The sequence below is a fragment of the Rhamphochromis longiceps genome, linkage group LG19 (assembly GCF_057381845.1).
Source record: "Rhamphochromis longiceps isolate RC_006_pf linkage group LG19, R_longiceps_female_GT1.1, whole genome shotgun sequence".
In the NCBI taxonomy this organism is placed as follows: domain Eukaryota; kingdom Metazoa; phylum Chordata; class Actinopteri; order Cichliformes; family Cichlidae; genus Rhamphochromis; species Rhamphochromis longiceps.
The window spans coordinates 34512071-34534069 of record NC_140575.1 but is presented as its reverse complement, the minus strand read 5'-3'; positions in this window follow the sequence as shown (position 1 = coordinate 34534069).

The window sequence follows — 21999 nt, the reverse complement described above, 5'->3', positions numbered from 1 at the left end:
GGCCTTTTCTTTTCTGGATATTTGTGGAAAATATTCCTAATGGAGTTCATTCCCTCCTTAATATCAATATTGGTATAAAGGCTGTCAATGTCAATCGAGAAAAGAAATGAGTTTGGGGGTACCTCTGCCTGTTTCACCTTCTCCACAAAGTCATATGTGTCTTTAATATAACTGTCATGCTTTGTGGACAAGGGGTTTAGGAAAAAGTCCAGATATTCTGCTGTGTGGTATGTTTCACTTTCACAATCAGATACAATGGGACGCCCGGGAGGCACCTGGAATGGTACAGACCACTTTGCCGGGTCTTTGTGGATTTTGGGAAGCAAATAAAACAGCCTTCCTCTTGGCTCAGAGGAGCCCAATAAATAGTTTTTCTGTTTCATATTAATGAATTTCTTTTGATAAAGATTATTAATTATTTTCTCCACAATAGGCAGTGTGTCCAAATAGATGGGTTTCTTCAATTTTGAGTAGTATGTTGTATCATTTAGTTGTCTGTAGCCCTCCTGTAAATATTGATCTCTGTCCAGGATGACCACAGCACTTCCTTTGTCTGCCGGTTTTATAATTATTTGTTTGTTTTCTCTTAGTTCTTTTAGAGCTTTGGTTTCTTCTCCCTTTAAGTTAGGTTTGATGCGGTCAATGTGGAAATGATTATCAAAATATTCATAATCAGCTTTCACCAAGGTGGACACCTCATGTGGAAGCTGACCCAAGGGAGGAGACCAATTAGATTTGGGAGTGAAGGGTTGGATTTCTGTGTCAGATTTATCTCCATAATGTATAGCCAATTTGACCCTTCTGTGATATTGTTGAATGTCGTATCTACATTGTAATAGGAAATTTTTATTGTGGCCCTTTGTGGGAATAAAATTAAGGCCCCTACTTAAAAGGGTCCGCTGAGCAGTGGAAGGCTGAAAGTGTTTAGATAAATTGATGACACTGTTGCAATTGACATCACTTACCCCCTCCCTGTTAGCTGGGTTCACGGGGATACAACATTTACATAGTTGCTCCAATGCTCCAACATACACATCGCTGTCTTATCAGTCCAGTGGATATTGTCCTTTTCTGTGTGGAACATTGAATCAGGAAGAGTGGGTATGTGTTCGTCCAGACCTGCAATAAAAGTGTTCAAATGCAGCAGTGTTTCCTGCTCATTCCGGGGCAGAGTTGAGGAAAAGTTCATAGCTGGAATGTAGATGTCGGCCTCAGGAAATCTTTCCTGGGCTGTCTGCAGTGCCTTTTTCAGCTCTGTGACCGGTGTGTCTTTGTCTCTTTGTGACCTATTGTTTAGGCCAAAAGATAACACCAGTGTTTCCAAATCTTCGTCGCAGGTCGCTTTTTCCAAAAGGGCTTGTGCGTGGCACCATTTCGCCCCGGGAAAACTGTCAATTTGTATTCCTGGTGCTGAAAAGGATGGAAGTTTACACACATTCGAGTCACCCATGATGAGTGATGTTTCTCTGATGTGAAGACTCCAGTCTTCCAGTTTCTTCTGCGTGTTCGGGTGTCTCGTTGGAGGGTGCGTTTGCTGAATGGGTGAACCTGGTGAAGGGGGAGGAGACAAGGAGGATTCCTCAATTCTCCTCGTTTGGAGGCGGGTCTGCACGCAGGATTTCAGTTTATCCTGAGTGGTGCGTGGCAGGCTGGAGCGTGAAGCTGTCGGGGATTTGGGCGCTGTTCTTCTGCCTCCCTTGGATTTGGTGGGGGTGGATTCCCCCTGTGTGAGGTCCATTACCTCGATCTCCATGTCCTCAGAAGGCTGTGGAGGCTGAGTGGGTGGAGGTGACTTCTCCCCAGTGGAGGTCACGTGGAGAGCGTCGAGGACCCTTCTCACTCTCTGGTCTTTAGGTGACATTGGTTCGGGCTCTGGTTCAGGAGAATCTTCCTGAGGGGTGGTGGTGGGCCTCAGGTCACCGTCCTCCTCCACCAGTCTCTCTGTGAGGGGTGACCAGTCACCTCTGATGGGGTCCGTCATGGTCGTCGCTGTCACCATGGTTACAGCGCTCGCTACAGGCGGAGCATGGATCTGCGCAGTAACTTTAACGGCCTGGCTGGTGCTGGGCTGTGGTGCGGCAGGTCGCGTGTGGGAAGAGGCTGGCTGCAACACCTCCACCGGAGGTTCGACAGGGTCGGGCTGTATCAGGTCCTCCCTCGCCTCTGGTTGTCGTCTCGGCTTGCCGGCTGTATGGCCCCGCTCTGCCGATCTGGTGTCTGCCAGCCTAGCTACGATGACTGCCTCGGTCTGTTCTAGCGACTCAGGCTGGAGGCGGCGGCCCAGGTTGCGTTTGGCCCAGGATGTCGCCACTTCAAAGGGTCCCCTCCAGTCCTGCTTAGGGAACTCAAAAAGGCTTTTTAATTCCTCCTCCATCGCCTCAGAATAATGTTCACGGAGGATTAAAACAGCGTTGTGCGCCCAGTTTTGAGCATTACCCTCAATCAGCGTCTGTGTCCGTTCATTTGGGGCAGCCGGCTTAATAACAGTCATCAAGTTCTGGGCTATTTTATTCAAAGAGGGCGGGTATGCATCCCTTGAGACATTTTTAAGGTGGTGGACTGATTTAATGAGTCTATGAATAATACGCACTTTGATAGAAAAGTCTGGGTCATCAGACGGTATTTTGTTCGTGGGAGGCTCAGATCGTTCGGATCTGGCGTGTTTCACATACCGTCTATTCTGGGCTGGTCTCTGTTCAAAACGCCGCTCTCGGTGACGGGCAGTATGGTGGTCCGCAGTCGTTCGCCATCTCTGCTGGTTTGGCTGCCATGTGTGCGGGATTTCTCTCACCTCCCGGTGGTCCCGTCCTCTCACTACCGATGCGTAGGTCCGGCGCCCATTGCGGGACGGGTAGCTGGTCCGTCGGGGTGACCTCCGGTCGCTCGTGAAGTAGCGATCTCCCCGTTTGTCCTGGGCTCGCCCCCGTTCAAACCGCTGCTCTCGTTCAGTCCGATCTCTGTGTTGGGCAGCATAGCGATCCTCAGTCGGCCGTTCTCTCCGCTGGTTGTGCTGCCATACGTGCGGGATTTCTCTCTCATCCCGGTAGTCACGTCCTCTCACCACCGATGCGTAGGTCCGGCGTCTGTTGCGGGACGGGTAGCTGGTACGCCGGGGTGATCTCCGGTCGCTCGCAAAGCCGCGATCTCCTCTCCGGTTTCCACGTCGTCGGACGGTGGTCCACTGGTCCTCTGCTGTAAACGTGGGCATGTTTGCGGTCTCACTCGTGGCTTTAACTTAACTAACTGGTCACTTGTGACTGTGCTAGCAATGTTAAGCAGCTGTGCGCAAACTGATGACACTCACGTTTAACTTAGTACAACAACTAGGAGCTTTATTTTCGCTCAGTACAAAAGTTCAAAAGTGAACAAATATACATAAAAGTAAGCCAATAACGCGACGTTTCGGTTCGCATGAACCTTCTTCAGGCTGGCTTACTAGAAGAATGAATACAGCATAACAAAATCTCAGTTATGTTCTGTATGTACACTGCGCAAGTCCAAATTCAAACTTTGCGGGTCTCCTCGACCAATGAGAAGAGCATCTGCTCCATGAGTCAGAGGTCCCTTTAAAAATTTAAATTGATTGGATGCTTACTTGTTTGCAGTGTTCAGGAGCATTTTGGCCCACCGTAATTTGTGAAGAGGAATACAGTTTTCACAAAACATTACTCTCCATATGAGAGTTAAATAAAAATCATCACAAACAAAATGGCGTTGATGATATATACAATCAAACAATATGTACACCGGATGACAGTAATCTGTGTATAGAAATATACAGTTTCCACATAAAGTCTCTCTCCATATGAGAGTTAAAAGAACAGTATCACAATTTGAATTATGTTGATAATATGTACAGTTATTGAATATACACACATATATACAGTGCTTTGTGTAAGGACAGAGGGCTCCAGGAGTGGGTGGACAAGGGGCGCAGGCCGGTTAGGAGAAGGTAAGGTGGGGGCCCGATTGGGTCCCAATGCACAGGCCATCCTTGCTCCCGGCTCAAGGAACCATGTCCCCGATTTGGTGCCCTGAAAAGGGATTGTTTTAGCATCCTGAGCATGAGGCCTCCAGACGGGGAGGGAGGGGAGGAGGGAGGGAGGGAGAGCGAGAGAAAAGGGTGAGGGAGAGGGAGAACGGGGAGGGGGGGGGGGGGGGGGGGGAAAGAGGAGGGTTTTTGGGGTCAAGGGTCAAACCAATATAGGGTTCAAGGTGGTTAGGGTTAGGATTGAATTCAGGGCTGGGCATCAAAGATAAGGTTAAATCCAGCGCAGGTTTCGAGCCGGTTAAGGTTAGGATAAAACCTCATGGTCAGGGTGCTTCAGCAAATATATACAGAGACCGGTGGAATGATGATAACAGCAATAATGATGATGAGTATAACAAGCATGGCAACAAGCATAGCAACAACAAGACACTAATAAACAACAATTATGTACACTGTGTGGATTTTATGTCCCTTTAAAAACTTTTTTCATTTAACCCCTTAGGGTGTACAGTGTCTAATTTGGCAATCCAGCCTCTTTCAGCCTTCCTCCTCTGCTGAGCTGTCCATCTGGGGTTTGCCTGTATCACTGTTGCTTTGACCGATTTCCAGCCGTGTGACAGGAAGTGTTTCACCAAATGTGTGTGTGTGTTCCTTTTCCTTAACACATTGTACCTGTGCTGGGTGAATCTGGTCAGAAGTGTGTTGCCTGTCTCACCAACATATTGGATGCCACATTGGCTGCAAGTAATCACATAAATACAGTTCCTGGAGCGTGGAGTACCGTTACATTGTGAGTGGAATACATTTCCATTTGAGAAGCTGCGCAACCATGTTTGGTGCTTAAAAAATTGCCCCTGGTCTCTGAGTTTGGGCTCAGAGAGAGGTGAAAGTTTTGCCTTAATGAGGAAATCCCTCAGGTTTTTATTCCTCTTAAAGGCCGCTATCACCTTATGATCACCCAGTAATTGGGTTTTCTGGACAAGATCTTGAAAGTTGTTCTTAATCACTCTGATCAGTTTACATGTTGATGGGGCATATGTCACAATCACTGGTAGGATAGGGGTCAGATCAATAGGTTTGGTCTGTAGGAATGATTTAAAACATTTCCTAAGGAAAGAACGACAGTACCCCCTAGTGGCGAGAGCTGCAAATAGAATTTTGGTCGCTGCTCTGAAATCAGTCCGCCGGGTGCAGATTCTGTGGAATCGCAATAATTGGGACTTAATTAGACCAGCAAAGGTATGTTTCGGGTGGAAGCTTGTTTTATATAACAATGCACGCGTGTCCGTCGGTTTGAAAAACACTTTAATGTCCAATTTGTGGGTCTGTGAAAAATTTGGGCCTTTAAAGGTGGTTGTGTCCAAGAAGTCAATTGTAGAGTCGCTAATTGTGGATTTGAGTTTAATTGAGTCATTGTGATCATTCAGAGTGGTTAGAAACGTTTCAAAATCTTGTTCAGAATGAGGCCATACTCCCCAGATGTCATCAAGAAACCTGTAATAATACAGCGGTTTTTTATTACATTTTGCCAGGGCTGCAGTTTCCCATTCAGCCATGAATATGTTGGCGTATGCTGGGGCAAATTTCTTACCCATGGCTGTCCCTTTTATTTGTAAGAAGTAGTCCCCGTTGAACTCAAAGTCATTTCTTGTCAGATTGATTTCCAATAATTGTAATAATTCTTTTTCTGGCCTTTTCTTTTCTGGATATTTGTGGAAAATATTCCTAATGGAGTTCATTCCCTCCTTAATATCAATATTGGTATAAAGGCTGTCAATGTCAATCGAGAAAAGAAATGAGTTTGGGGGTACCTCTGCCTGTTTCACCTTCTCCACAAAGTCATATGTGTCTTTAATATAACTGTCATGCTTTGTGGACAAGGGGTTTAGGAAAAAGTCCAGATATTCTGCTGTGTGGTATGTTTCACTTTCACAATCAGATACAATGGGACGCCCGGGAGGCACCTGGAATGGTACAGACCACTTTGCCGGGTCTTTGTGGATTTTGGGAAGCAAATAAAACAGCCTTCCTCTTGGCTCAGAGGAGCCCAATAAATAGTTTTTCTGTTTCATATTAATGAATTTCTTTTGATAAAGATTATTAATTATTTTCTCCACAATAGGCAGTGTGTCCAAATAGATGGGTTTCTTCAATTTTGAGTAGTATGTTGTATCATTTAGTTGTCTGTAGCCCTCCTGTAAATATTGATCTCTGTCCAGGATGACCACAGCACTTCCTTTGTCTGCCGGTTTTATAATTATTTGTTTGTTTTCTCTTAGTTCTTTTAGAGCTTTGGTTTCTTCTCCCTTTAAGTTAGGTTTGATGCGGTCAATGTGGAAATGATTATCAAAATATTCATAATCAGCTTTCACCAAGGTGGACACCTCATGTGGAAGCTGACCCAAGGGAGGAGACCAATTAGATTTGGGAGTGAAGGGTTGGATTTCTGTGTCAGATTTATCTCCATAATGTATAGCCAATTTGACCCTTCTGTGATATTGTTGAATGTCGTATCTACATTGTAATAGGAAATTTTTATTGTGGCCCTTTGTGGGAATAAAATTAAGGCCCCTACTTAAAAGGGTCCGCTGAGCAGTGGAAGGCTGAAAGTGTTTAGATAAATTGATGACACTGTTGCAATTGACATCACTTACCCCCTCCCTGTTAGCTGGGTTCACGGGGATACAACATTTACATAGTTGCTCCAATGCTCCAACATACACATCGCTGTCTTATCAGTCCAGTGGATATTGTCCTTTTCTGTGTGGAACATTGAATCAGGAAGAGTGGGTATGTGTTCGTCCAGACCTGCAATAAAAGTGTTCAAATGCAGCAGTGTTTCCTGCTCATTCCGGGGCAGAGTTGAGGAAAAGTTCATAGCTGGAATGTAGATGTCGGCCTCAGGAAATCTTTCCTGGGCTGTCTGCAGTGCCTTTTTCAGCTCTGTGACCGGTGTGTCTTTGTCTCTTTGTGACCTATTGTTTAGGCCAAAAGATAACACCAGTGTTTCCAAATCTTCGTCGCAGGTCGCTTTTTCCAAAAGGGCTTGTGCGTGGCACCATTTCGCCCCGGGAAAACTGTCAATTTGTATTCCTGGTGCTGAAAAGGATGGAAGTTTACACACATTCGAGTCACCCATGATGAGTGATGTTTCTCTGATGTGAAGACTCCAGTCTTCCAGTTTCTTCTGCGTGTTCGGGTGTCTCGTTGGAGGGTGCGTTTGCTGAATGGGTGAACCTGGTGAAGGGGGAGGAGACAAGGAGGATTCCTCAATTCTCCTCGTTTGGAGGCGGGTCTGCACGCAGGATTTCAGTTTATCCTGAGTGGTGCGTGGCAGGCTGGAGCGTGAAGCTGTCGGGGATTTGGGCGCTGTTCTTCTGCCTCCCTTGGATTTGGTGGGGGTGGATTCCCCCTGTGTGAGGTCCATTACCTCGATCTCCATGTCCTCAGAAGGCTGTGGAGGCTGAGTGGGTGGAGGTGACTTCTCCCCAGTGGAGGTCACGTGGAGAGCGTCGAGGACCCTTCTCACTCTCTGGTCTTTAGGTGACATTGGTTCGGGCTCTGGTTCAGGAGAATCTTCCTGAGGGGTGGTGGTGGGCCTCAGGTCACCGTCCTCCTCCACCAGTCTCTCTGTGAGGGGTGACCAGTCACCTCTGATGGGGTCCGTCATGGTCGTCGCTGTCACCATGGTTACAGCGCTCGCTACAGGCGGAGCATGGATCTGCGCAGTAACTTTAACGGCCTGGCTGGTGCTGGGCTGTGGTGCGGCAGGTCGCGTGTGGGAAGAGGCTGGCTGCAACACCTCCACCGGAGGTTCGACAGGGTCGGGCTGTATCAGGTCCTCCCTCGCCTCTGGTTGTCGTCTCGGCTTGCCGGCTGTATGGCCCCGCTCTGCCGATCTGGTGTCTGCCAGCCTAGCTACGATGACTGCCTCGGTCTGTTCTAGCGACTCAGGCTGGAGGCGGCGGCCCAGGTTGCGTTTGGCCCAGGATGTCGCCACTTCAAAGGGTCCCCTCCAGTCCTGCTTAGGGAACTCAAAAAGGCTTTTTAATTCCTCCTCCATCGCCTCAGAATAATGTTCACGGAGGATTAAAACAGCGTTGTGCGCCCAGTTTTGAGCATTACCCTCAATCAGCGTCTGTGTCCGTTCATTTGGGGCAGCCGGCTTAATAACAGTCATCAAGTTCTGGGCTATTTTATTCAAAGAGGGCGGGTATGCATCCCTTGAGACATTTTTAAGGTGGTGGACTGATTTAATGAGTCTATGAATAATACGCACTTTGATAGAAAAGTCTGGGTCATCAGACGGTATTTTGTTCGTGGGAGGCTCAGATCGTTCGGATCTGGCGTGTTTCACATACCGTCTATTCTGGGCTGGTCTCTGTTCAAAACGCCGCTCTCGGTGACGGGCAGTATGGTGGTCCGCAGTCGTTCGCCATCTCTGCTGGTTTGGCTGCCATGTGTGCGGGATTTCTCTCACCTCCCGGTGGTCCCGTCCTCTCACTACCGATGCGTAGGTCCGGCGCCCATTGCGGGACGGGTAGCTGGTCCGTCGGGGTGACCTCCGGTCGCTCGTGAAGTAGCGATCTCCCCGTTTGTCCTGGGCTCGCCCCCGTTCAAACCGCTGCTCTCGTTCAGTCCGATCTCTGTGTTGGGCAGCATAGCGATCCTCAGTCGGCCGTTCTCTCCGCTGGTTGTGCTGCCATACGTGCGGGATTTCTCTCTCATCCCGGTAGTCACGTCCTCTCACCACCGATGCGTAGGTCCGGCGTCTGTTGCGGGACGGGTAGCTGGTACGCCGGGGTGATCTCCGGTCGCTCGCAAAGCCGCGATCTCCTCTCCGGTTTCCACGTCGTCGGACGGTGGTCCACTGGTCCTCTGCTGTAAACGTGGGCATGTTTGCGGTCTCACTCGTGGCTTTAACTTAACTAACTGGTCACTTGTGACTGTGCTAGCAATGTTAAGCAGCTGTGCGCAAACTGATGACACTCACGTTTAACTTAGTACAACAACTAGGAGCTTTATTTTCGCTCAGTACAAAAGTTCAAAAGTGAACAAATATACATAAAAGTAAGCCAATAACGCGACGTTTCGGTTCGCATGAACCTTCTTCAGGCTGGCTTACTAGAAGAATGAATACAGCATAACAAAATCTCAGTTATGTTCTGTATGTACACTGCGCAAGTCCAAATTCAAACTTTGCGGGTCTCCTCGACCAATGAGAAGAGCATCTGCTCCATGAGTCAGAGGTCCCTTTAAAAATTTAAATTGATTGGATGCTTACTTGTTTGCAGTGTTCAGGAGCATTTTGGCCCACCGTAATTTGTGAAGAGGAATACAGTTTTCACAAAACATTACTCTCCATATGAGAGTTAAATAAAAATCATCACAAACAAAATGGCGTTGATGATATATACAATCAAACAATATGTACACCGGATGACAGTAATCTGTGTATAGAAATATACAGTTTCCACATAAAGTCTCTCTCCATATGAGAGTTAAAAGAACAGTATCACAATTCGAATTATGTTGATAATATGTACAGTTATTGAATATACACACATATATACAGTGCTTTGTGTAAGGACAGAGGGCTCCAGGAGTGGGTGGACAAGGGGCGCAGGCCGGTTAGGAGAAGGTAAGGTGGGGGCCCGATTGGGTCAGGGTTAGGTGTTGAGTAAAGAACAGGCCACCAGCAAGCTGGTAGCCTGGCGTGCACGGGCCATCGATGGGGCTGGGTGGTGGTGTCCCTGCCCTGGTTCAAAAAATTACCCATATCTTGGGTTTAGTGCACTTTATTGGGCCTTCGCGACGTTTCGGCGTATTTTCGCCTTCCTCAGGCTGGCCCAATATGTTTCTGTCTGTTTGTTCTCTGTGTGCCTCTCTTGGCTTTTATACTTGTGTTGTCTCCTCCCACTTTTAGGTTTTCTGTTTGTGTTTCTTTCAAACTTTCTTTCTTAGTTTCTCACTTGTTTTTCTGTTTCTCTCTTTCTCTTACTTGTTTTTCTGTTTCTGTTATTTGTTTTTCTGCTTCTCTTATTTGTTTTTCTTCTTATTTGTTTTTCTGTTTCTCTTACTTGTTTTTCTTCTTATTTGTTTTTCTGTTTCTCTTACTTGTTTTTCTTCTTCTCTTACTTGTTTTTCTATCTTTATATTTCTCTTCATTTTCTCTTTGTTTTTATGGCACCCCCTACTTGGTTTGACATCCCGTCCTATTTCACGTACTTGTTTTCTCTTTGTCTTTCTCTTGTCTTTAAGTTCTCTTTTTGTTTTTATGGCACCCCCTGCTTGGTTTGACATCCCGTCCTTTGTTATTCATGTTCTCTTTGTTTTACGTGACTTCTCTTTTTACTTTTCTTGTTTTTACGTGACTTTGTCTTTCTCTCTGCTTTTCTTTGACTCTCTTGTCTTTCTTGTCTTACTTGTTTTTTTTGTTTTTTATATTTTTTATAGGGACCCCCCTGGTTAGGGTTAGGGTTTGTTAGAGGGCAGGGACACCCCCAACCCCACGAGGCACTGGCTGGTTAGGTGTTGAGTAAAGAACAGGCCACCAGCAAGCTGGTAGCCTGGCGTGCACGGGCCATCGATGGGGCTGGGTGGTGGTGTCCCTGCCCTGGTTCAAAAAATTACCCATATCTTGGGTTTAGTGCACTTTATTGGGCCTTCGCGACGTTTCGGCGTATTTTCGCCTTCCTCAGGCTGGCCCAATATGTTTCTGTCTGTTTGTTCTCTGTGTGCCTCTCTTGGCTTTTATACTTGTGTTGTCTCCTCCCACTTTTAGGTTTTCTGTTTGTGTTTCTTTCAAACTTTCTTTCTTAGTTTCTCACTTGTTTTTCTGTTTCTCTCTTTCTCTTACTTGTTTTTCTGTTTCTGTTATTTGTTTTTCTGCTTCTCTTATTTGTTTTTCTTCTTATTTGTTTTTCTGTTTCTCTTACTTGTTTTTCTTCTTATTTGTTTTTCTGTTTCTCTTACTTGTTTTTCTTCTTCTCTTACTTGTTTTTCTATCTTTATATTTCTCTTCATTTTCTCTTTGTTTTTATGGCACCCCCTACTTGGTTTGACATCCCGTCCTATTTCACGTACTTGTTTTCTCTTTGTCTTTCTCTTGTCTTTAAGTTCTCTTTTTGTTTTTATGGCACCCCCTGCTTGGTTTGACATCCCGTCCTTTGTTATTCATGTTCTCTTTGTTTTACGTGACTTCTCTTTTTACTTTTCTTGTTTTTACGTGACTTTGTCTTTCTCTCTGCTTTTCTTTGACTCTCTTGTCTTTCTTGTCTTACTTGTTTTTTTTGTTTTTTATATTTTTTATAGGGACCCCCCTGGTTAGGGTTAGGGTTTGTTAGAGGGCAGGGACACCCCCAACCCCACGAGGCACTGGCTGGTTAGGTGTTGAGTAAAGAACAGGCCACCAGCAAGCTGGTAGCCTGGCGTGCACGGGCCATCGATGGGGCTGGGTGGTGGTGTCCCTGCCCTGGTTCAAAAAATTACCCATATCTTGGGTTTAGTGCACTTTATTGGGCCTTCGCGACGTTTCGGCGTATTTTCGCCTTCCTCAGGCTGGCCCAATATGTTTCTGTCTGTTTGTTCTCTGTGTGCCTCTCTTGGCTTTTATACTTGTGTTGTCTCCTCCCACTTTTAGGTTTTCTGTTTGTGTTTCTTTCAAACTTTCTTTCTTAGTTTCTCACTTGTTTTTCTGTTTCTCTCTTTCTCTTACTTGTTTTTCTGTTTCTGTTATTTGTTTTTCTGCTTCTCTTATTTGTTTTTCTTCTTATTTGTTTTTCTGTTTCTCTTACTTGTTTTTCTTCTTATTTGTTTTTCTGTTTCTCTTACTTGTTTTTCTTCTTCTCTTACTTGTTTTTCTATCTTTATATTTCTCTTCATTTTCTCTTTGTTTTTATGGCACCCCCTACTTGGTTTGACATCCCGTCCTATTTCACGTACTTGTTTTCTCTTTGTCTTTCTCTTGTCTTTAAGTTCTCTTTTTGTTTTTATGGCACCCCCTGCTTGGTTTGACATCCCGTCCTTTGTTATTCATGTTCTCTTTGTTTTACGTGACTTCTCTTTTTACTTTTCTTGTTTTTACGTGACTTTGTCTTTCTCTCTGCTTTTCTTTGACTCTCTTGTCTTTCTTGTCTTACTTGTTTTTTTTGTTTTTTATATTTTTTATAGGGACCCCCCTGGTTAGGGTTAGGGTTTGTTAGAGGGCAGGGACACCCCCAACCCCACGAGGCACTGGCTGGTTAGGTGTTGAGTAAAGAACAGGCCACCAGCAAGCTGGTAGCCTGGCGTGCACGGGCCATCGATGGGGCTGGGTGGTGGTGTCCCTGCCCTGGTTCAAAAAATTACCCATATCTTGGGTTTAGTGCACTTTATTGGGCCTTCGCGACGTTTCGGCGTATTTTCGCCTTCCTCAGGCTGGCCCAATATGTTTCTGTCTGTTTGTTCTCTGTGTGCCTCTCTTGGCTTTTATACTTGTGTTGTCTCCTCCCACTTTTAGGTTTTCTGTTTGTGTTTCTTTCAAACTTTCTTTCTTAGTTTCTCACTTGTTTTTCTGTTTCTCTCTTTCTCTTACTTGTTTTTCTGTTTCTGTTATTTGTTTTTCTGCTTCTCTTATTTGTTTTTCTTCTTATTTGTTTTTCTGTTTCTCTTACTTGTTTTTCTTCTTATTTGTTTTTCTGTTTCTCTTACTTGTTTTTCTTCTTCTCTTACTTGTTTTTCTATCTTTATATTTCTCTTCATTTTCTCTTTGTTTTTATGGCACCCCCTACTTGGTTTGACATCCCGTCCTATTTCACGTACTTGTTTTCTCTTTGTCTTTCTCTTGTCTTTAAGTTCTCTTTTTGTTTTTATGGCACCCCCTGCTTGGTTTGACATCCCGTCCTTTGTTATTCATGTTCTCTTTGTTTTACGTGACTTCTCTTTTTACTTTTCTTGTTTTTACGTGACTTTGTCTTTCTCTCTGCTTTTCTTTGACTCTCTTGTCTTTCTTGTCTTACTTGTTTTTTTTGTTTTTTATATTTTTTATAGGGACCCCCCTGGTTAGGGTTAGGGTTTGTTAGAGGGCAGGGACACCCCCAACCCCACGAGGCACTGGCTGGTTAGGTGTTGAGTAAAGAACAGGCCACCAGCAAGCTGGTAGCCTGGCGTGCACGGGCCATCGATGGGGCTGGGTGGTGGTGTCCCTGCCCTGGTTCAAAAAATTACCCATATCTTGGGTTTAGTGCACTTTATTGGGCCTTCGCGACGTTTCGGCGTATTTTCGCCTTCCTCAGGCTGGCCCAATATGTTTCTGTCTGTTTGTTCTCTGTGTGCCTCTCTTGGCTTTTATACTTGTGTTGTCTCCTCCCACTTTTAGGTTTTCTGTTTGTGTTTCTTTCAAACTTTCTTTCTTAGTTTCTCACTTGTTTTTCTGTTTCTCTCTTTCTCTTACTTGTTTTTCTGTTTCTGTTATTTGTTTTTCTGCTTCTCTTATTTGTTTTTCTTCTTATTTGTTTTTCTGTTTCTCTTACTTGTTTTTCTTCTTATTTGTTTTTCTGTTTCTCTTACTTGTTTTTCTTCTTCTCTTACTTGTTTTTCTATCTTTATATTTCTCTTCATTTTCTCTTTGTTTTTATGGCACCCCCTACTTGGTTTGACATCCCGTCCTATTTCACGTACTTGTTTTCTCTTTGTCTTTCTCTTGTCTTTAAGTTCTCTTTTTGTTTTTATGGCACCCCCTGCTTGGTTTGACATCCCGTCCTTTGTTATTCATGTTCTCTTTGTTTTACGTGACTTCTCTTTTTACTTTTCTTGTTTTTACGTGACTTTGTCTTTCTCTCTGCTTTTCTTTGACTCTCTTGTCTTTCTTGTCTTACTTGTTTTTTTTGTTTTTTATATTTTTTATAGGGACCCCCCTGGTTAGGGTTAGGGTTTGTTAGAGGGCAGGGACACCCCCAACCCCACGAGGCACTGGCTGGTTAGGTGTTGAGTAAAGAACAGGCCACCAGCAAGCTGGTAGCCTGGCGTGCACGGGCCATCGATGGGGCTGGGTGGTGGTGTCCCTGCCCTGGTTCAAAAAATTACCCATATCTTGGGTTTAGTGCACTTTATTGGGCCTTCGCGACGTTTCGGCGTATTTTCGCCTTCCTCAGGCTGGCCCAATATGTTTCTGTCTGTTTGTTCTCTGTGTGCCTCTCTTGGCTTTTATACTTGTGTTGTCTCCTCCCACTTTTAGGTTTTCTGTTTGTGTTTCTTTCAAACTTTCTTTCTTAGTTTCTCACTTGTTTTTCTGTTTCTCTCTTTCTCTTACTTGTTTTTCTGTTTCTGTTATTTGTTTTTCTGCTTCTCTTATTTGTTTTTCTTCTTATTTGTTTTTCTGTTTCTCTTACTTGTTTTTCTTCTTATTTGTTTTTCTGTTTCTCTTACTTGTTTTTCTTCTTCTCTTACTTGTTTTTCTATCTTTATATTTCTCTTCATTTTCTCTTTGTTTTTATGGCACCCCCTACTTGGTTTGACATCCCGTCCTATTTCACGTACTTGTTTTCTCTTTGTCTTTCTCTTGTCTTTAAGTTCTCTTTTTGTTTTTATGGCACCCCCTGCTTGGTTTGACATCCCGTCCTTTGTTATTCATGTTCTCTTTGTTTTACGTGACTTCTCTTTTTACTTTTCTTGTTTTTACGTGACTTTGTCTTTCTCTCTGCTTTTCTTTGACTCTCTTGTCTTTCTTGTCTTACTTGTTTTTTTTGTTTTTTATATTTTTTATAGGGACCCCCCTGGTTAGGGTTAGGGTTTGTTAGAGGGCAGGGACACCCCCAACCCCACGAGGCACTGGCTGGTTAGGTGTTGAGTAAAGAACAGGCCACCAGCAAGCTGGTAGCCTGGCGTGCACGGGCCATCGATGGGGCTGGGTGGTGGTGTCCCTGCCCTGGTTCAAAAAATTACCCATATCTTGGGTTTAGTGCACTTTATTGGGCCTTCGCGACGTTTCGGCGTATTTTCGCCTTCCTCAGGCTGGCCCAATATGTTTCTGTCTGTTTGTTCTCTGTGTGCCTCTCTTGGCTTTTATACTTGTGTTGTCTCCTCCCACTTTTAGGTTTTCTGTTTGTGTTTCTTTCAAACTTTCTTTCTTAGTTTCTCACTTGTTTTTCTGTTTCTCTCTTTCTCTTACTTGTTTTTCTGTTTCTGTTATTTGTTTTTCTGCTTCTCTTATTTGTTTTTCTTCTTATTTGTTTTTCTGTTTCTCTTACTTGTTTTTCTTCTTATTTGTTTTTCTGTTTCTCTTACTTGTTTTTCTTCTTCTCTTACTTGTTTTTCTATCTTTATATTTCTCTTCATTTTCTCTTTGTTTTTATGGCACCCCCTACTTGGTTTGACATCCCGTCCTATTTCACGTACTTGTTTTCTCTTTGTCTTTCTCTTGTCTTTAAGTTCTCTTTTTGTTTTTATGGCACCCCCTGCTTGGTTTGACATCCCGTCCTTTGTTATTCATGTTCTCTTTGTTTTACGTGACTTCTCTTTTTACTTTTCTTGTTTTTACGTGACTTTGTCTTTCTCTCTGCTTTTCTTTGACTCTCTTGTCTTTCTTGTCTTACTTGTTTTTTTTGTTTTTTATATTTTTTATAGGGACCCCCCTGGTTAGGGTTAGGGTTTGTTAGAGGGCAGGGACACCCCCAACCCCACGAGGCACTGGCTGGTTAGGTGTTGAGTAAAGAACAGGCCACCAGCAAGCTGGTAGCCTGGCGTGCACGGGCCATCGATGGGGCTGGGTGGTGGTGTCCCTGCCCTGGTTCAAAAAATTACCCATATCTTGGGTTTAGTGCACTTTATTGGGCCTTCGCGACGTTTCGGCGTATTTTCGCCTTCCTCAGGCTGGCCCAATATGTTTCTGTCTGTTTGTTCTCTGTGTGCCTCTCTTGGCTTTTATACTTGTGTTGTCTCCTCCCACTTTTAGGTTTTCTGTTTGTGTTTCTTTCAAACTTTCTTTCTTAGTTTCTCACTTGTTTTTCTGTTTCTCTCTTTCTCTTACTTGTTTTTCTGTTTCTGTTATTTGTTTTTCTGCTTCTCTTATTTGTTTTTCTTCTTATTTGTTTTTCTGTTTCTCTTACTTGTTTTTCTTCTTATTTGTTTTTCTGTTTCTCTTACTTGTTTTTCTTCTTCTCTTACTTGTTTTTCTATCTTTATATTTCTCTTCATTTTCTCTTTGTTTTTATGGCACCCCCTACTTGGTTTGACATCCCGTCCTATTTCACGTACTTGTTTTCTCTTTGTCTTTCTCTTGTCTTTAAGTTCTCTTTTTGTTTTTATGGCACCCCCTGCTTGGTTTGACATCCCGTCCTTTGTTATTCATGTTCTCTTTGTTTTACGTGACTTCTCTTTTTACTTTTCTTGTTTTTACGTGACTTTGTCTTTCTCTCTGCTTTTCTTTGACTCTCTTGTCTTTCTTGTCTTACTTGTTTTTTTTGTTTTTTATATTTGGGTTAGGGTTAGGGTTAGGGGGTTAGGGTTAGGGTTAGGTATTAGGAAACTATAGCTTAGATGTTTTTTAATTCAAACTTTGGTGCACGGTCCTAGGAATTACTGAAGCATCCCATCTCCACTTACTCCGCTCTTCTCCTTCTCTCCAGCATACTCCTCTTCTTCTTGGGTGCGTCTTGTACCTTCTTCCATATGTTGTCAATCATAAAACCGTCCCCCAATGTCTTTATTCCCCCCAGGCCATAAGGCAGACTCATTGAAAGTTCCAGCACTGTCACCAATACTATAAAAGGTCCCAAAGCCATATTTCTCCCATGACTCCCTGGAGGGGATGTGACCTCCAAGAGAAAAGGTTTTTATCGTTTTTGATTTTCTTATTCATTTTCAACAATAATCACACTCCATCCAGTTAGTAATTATAATGAATCCTCACACTGTTAGTGTTACACTCTGTTCAAAACAACCTCCATGCAGTTCTGTCATGGGGACTTATGGCAATCAGGGAAACATACTCAATATTGACAAGTAGTCTTTATATATATTTTTTTTTTTTTTTTTTTTTTTTTTTTTTTTTTTTTTTTTTTTTTTTTTGGTGACATTTTGCTTAGAAATATAATTATGATCTGTTCACAGAATTTATGTTATAAAACAAACAACAGGTTTCCAGACCATTTTTTCTTTTTGAACTTTCTTTATTTCTCACCATACTTTCACAGCCTGACCTGTAATTCTAAGGATACTCCCTCCCTCAGACATTGGAGTCTTAATTGATTATTTCAAACCATATACTGCATATACTTAATATTAACAACATCAAAGAAATACCAAATGTACTAAAAATTCTACACCCACAAAAGAAATATTTAAAAATGACAATAACATCCTGGCATCAAACTCTCTCCATCTTACTCCGCTGACCGACCGACCAGCCCGGGTTGGCCTGTAGGCTCACGATGCTCAGGGCCTCCTCTGTGCGTTCCCTGAAGTGAGTGGCCACTGTGGAGCGCAGCTGATCTGCCCGTGTGGCATACCGGTGTTGCTGCAAGCGCGCTCCCAAACAGGCCCAAATTCCCCCCACATACATTAGCCCACAATACTACATCGTAAGACCCACGCTGAGTCGCAGGCCTTCACACCAGCTGTCAAAGATACTTTTAGCCGTCTCACTCGTCCAATGAATGCCATCAGCTACGGTATGGAAGTGTTGTTGAGGTATACACGGTAAATAATTATAATGTGTACTGATGAAGTTATTGATCATAGTGAGATTTGACTGTTGGAGTTTGGATAGTGATCTGGAAAAGTGAATGTGGGCTACAAAAATGTCCGCACTCGGAAACACGGCTTTCGCCCCATTCACCACCTTGCGTAGTTGTTTAATTGAGGTCTTCTGGGGGTCCTGATCCTTATTATTAAGGCCTACAGACAAGATCACCATTTCCGCATTTTCACACACCGGCGTCATTTCCAACAGGTTGAAGAAATGGTAAAAGTTCGCACCCGGGTAGCTCTCCACCTGAATCTGATCATTCTCAAAGGGGGGTATTCTATTTAGATTGGAGTCCCCCAAGAAAACTACCGGTTTATCAACTTTGATTCTCCAATCCTGTAATTTCCTACTAGGTCTCGCCCGATGGTACGTAGGTGTATAGTAACCCCCCTCTGCGCCCCTCGTCTCCGCCTCCGCCCCGGCCGGCTCTCCCTTTCCTGTAAGCCCGCGCCCGCTATGAGACTCCCTCTGCTTTATTTGCCGCACGGTTTTAAATTCTGCCACCGAGCCCTCGCTCTCATTATCCTCCTCATTCAGGTGAAAATTACTCTTAATATTATAATAGTGGGGATCAGAGCGGTCCAATGAGTCACTGCTCAGGTTTCCCGCCGGCTCCTGCTGTTGCAGGGCCTCAATCGTCATTTCACCCACTACCTTGTCACCTGTTTTAGCAGAGGTTTGGATTTTTACTCGCTTTTGTTGTTTCATTATAGGGTCTGGACCATTCGTCCGGTCTCCTGCGCGAGACGTGGAGCAGGAAACTGAAGGGGTGGCAGGCTCAGATGTCAACCTGTTCGCGGCCGTTAAGGGCAAGTCACAGCGCACAATATTTCTAGGACGCACAGGGGGAGAGCACAAAGAGGCAGGCAGAATGTCATCGGTTTCATCTAAATCAACCACCACGTTTGATCTAATTCTGGCTGTTGTCTCCACCCTACTCCCACCCTCTCCCGTCTTCCCCCCATCTACATTTCTCCCCTTCGGGAGAGCTCCCGCGGTGGCCGGCGCACGGGCATTCACAGTCTGAAGCTCATTCAGCTCTTCTACAATAGTTTTCCTTTTTCCCAACGATAGGTTTTTCTGATAGGAAACATTTTGTATATTACTGCTACTAGCAGTCTGGTTTTTAACCACTGTAGGTAAGGGCGGAAATTCATTATCATTTCTCAGATCAATCGGCATTACCCCCGTTCTTCCCCCCCTCTGTACTGTATTCTGTTCTCGTGTGTAGCCGGCCTCCGAGCGGGCCCTCCCTCCACCCTCTTCCCCTGACGATTTAAACAGAGTTTCAACTGTTGATATTGTAGAAACTCGTAAGCGAGCCCCGTATCTTTTAAAAGCCCACGTCTTTGCCACTTGAAATGACACCTCAGTCTTTCTAGTTCCTTTTAAAGATTCAATAATAGTGGCATAATGATCATAAAGAATATCTAGATTTTTGGACATCCAAGAGTCTGTGTTTTGATCAAGTTGCCTCCTAACTTGTTCTGTGGGCGCAGCCGGTTTTATAAAACTAGAGAGCCTGGACACCTGTTTAATCATACCCCTGGGGTACAAGCCCGTGTCGCGTGCTTCTTCAATCACACTTTTATGGTGTACTGTCCGTATTAATTTAAATATATTCTTCGCACTCGTCCTTGTGTCAGCATCAAGTGCGCGCTTTGGTGCGGGAGCATCTTGTCCTCCTTGTTGTCTGACACGTCTCATGTTCGGGCGACCCCATCCCTCCCCGTGCCTCGTCCCCTCCCGACCCCCAGCATGCGTAGCCAGACCATCACCAGACAAACTTTCACCTAAGGTTTCAAAGTTATCGTTTTGTACCTTATATTTGTCAGTGGGGAGCTCACCTGAGTTTCTTTGTGTTTGTCGGACCACTCGATTCAGGCTCAGTGATCTCTGCCTCCTCCGTGCTCTTCGCTGGTGGCGTGGAAACGTCCATCCGCCATCCTGCGTGTCGTTTTCTGGCAGTCGTGGCGTTTCCGACCGGTGTGCCTCCATCCTGGACCCGAACAATATGGTAGTCCCACCGACCACGGGCGTCCCCGCGTCAGTGTCTGTTGGTCGGTGAAGACTCAAAAGACGAGAGGGTTTAGGTGCACAAACCGATGCCTCGCTCAGATCCAACGCCACCTCTCACTACCCGTTTAGAGTTCACGGTCACTTTGCTACAGGTGAATAAAAACTCCCCACTTTACAGTTGTAAAAAAAGTTTGTCAATTAAAATAGTCTTTCATGTGACTGGGCTAAACAAAGTTACTTGTTGCCCATCTCTGGAAGGGCTAAAAAAAGTCGCCTTTCTTCCATTAAGTTTGGTCTAGCGTTCCCTGACGTTTCGCGGAGTTACCGCTTCTTCAGAGGGATACATGCTACTAGGTGTCCGGAAGGAGCGAGGCATTTAAACACATTTCCTGGGAGATGCCCAAGTCCTGGGCCCCTCCCAGGATTGGTAATCATAGGTTACATGGGTATTACATGTGACCAAATCCCTCCCCAATAAAAGGTGTCCAGGCCTCTCTCTAAAAGAACAACAAAATTAAAAAATAAGAATAAAAACCTTTAAAATATCATATGGAATTGATAAGAGGAAATAAAAATAACCATAAAAAATGTAAAAAAGATTCTAAACCCATGGTATAATCTTTATGATTAAAAACATCATCCTGCTGAGGATGGTTTAATAAAATATATGTATATATGTACACATATAAAAAGACATTATTTTATAAAAAAGAAGAAGGTGAACACAAAATAATATCTTCTACAAAGCAAGAGGGATGGGAAAAAAAACAAAACTAAAGTTAAGACAAATATAGATCAAATGGGGATGGAGAGAAAAATATAATAAAAAAAGTTGGTAAGGGGGTGGGGTCCGGAGGGAGTCTTAGGGCTGTCGCGGACCAGGGGGAGAACCCGACAACGGGTAACATCCGGAGCAGGAACGTGAAAAACAGGGAAAGAAAAGAAAAAAGAAAATACATAAAAAAGTCTATAAAAACTAAATAATCAATCAACCCATATTCACCTTCATTCCAAAAATAAAAAGGCTATGTAAGGCAACCCATAATAATAAGGACCCTATATTAAGAATGGCTTTTTTTTAAAAAAAATAATTGAATAAACAATCAACAAAAACCACAACTTGAAAGGCTGCTTTTCTTATTGCACTAAGACAGCCATTATACTCCCCAGTAGATGATGGGGGGAAGACCTCACTACAACGAAATCAGGTAAAAGGTCCAGTCGGTCAGCGGAGGCCTCAACATAAATAAGAGGGCAAATTAATTCTTATTTCATGGCCCCCTCAACCCAAATGCTTGGCATTTTTAGATATTAACCCCCCACTATAGGGTTTAAGTTTCTCAATTACAGTTATCAACTGTTAATATTTCCCCCAAGATGTTAATTTTAGGGTCATGCGACCTGGGCAGGGTCATCTTCCCTTTTAATTCTCCAGTTCTAATAATATCTGCCAAGCCAAAGTGGTTAGGTTTAGGGCCATGTGTCTGGTTAAGACCATCCTCCAAATTATCCACATTCTAGGGACACTTTCTTAAGGCAAAATGGTTAGGTTTAGGGTCCAGTGGCCTGGGTAGGCTCATCCCACAGGTTATACACAATGAAGATACAAAAAAAGAAATTGTTAAATTCAGATTATTAGATCTTTTTGAAAAAAAACAATTCAATAAACTCAGTAATCTCCATTTGTCCCAAGGAGATGCTGTTTTATGTTTCAAGGAGTGGTCAGTCTGTTTATTAAGAGGTCCTTTTAGGAATCGTGGATGGATGTCAGATACAAATTCCTGGCACAGGCTGGTTAGGTGTTAGGAAACTATAGCTTAGATGTTTTTTAATTCAAACTTTGGTGCACGGTCCTAGGAATTACTGAAGCATCCCATCTCCACTTACTCCGCTCTTCTCCTTATCTCCAGCATACTCCTCTTCTTCTTGGGTGCGTCTTGTACCTTCTTCCATATGTTGTCAATCATAAAACCATCCCCCAATGTCTTTATTCCCCCCAGGCCATAAGGCAGACTCATTGAAAGATCCAGCACTGTCACCAATACTAAAAAAGGTCCCAAAGCCATATTTCTCCCATGACTCCCTGGAGGGGATGTGACCTCCAAGAGAAAAGGTTTTTATCGTTTTTGATTTTCTTATTCATTTTCAACAATAATCACACTCCATGCAGTTAGTAATTATAATGAATCCTCACACTGTTAGTGTTACACTCTGTTCAAAACAACCTCCATGCAGTTCTGTCATGGGGACTTATGGCAATCAG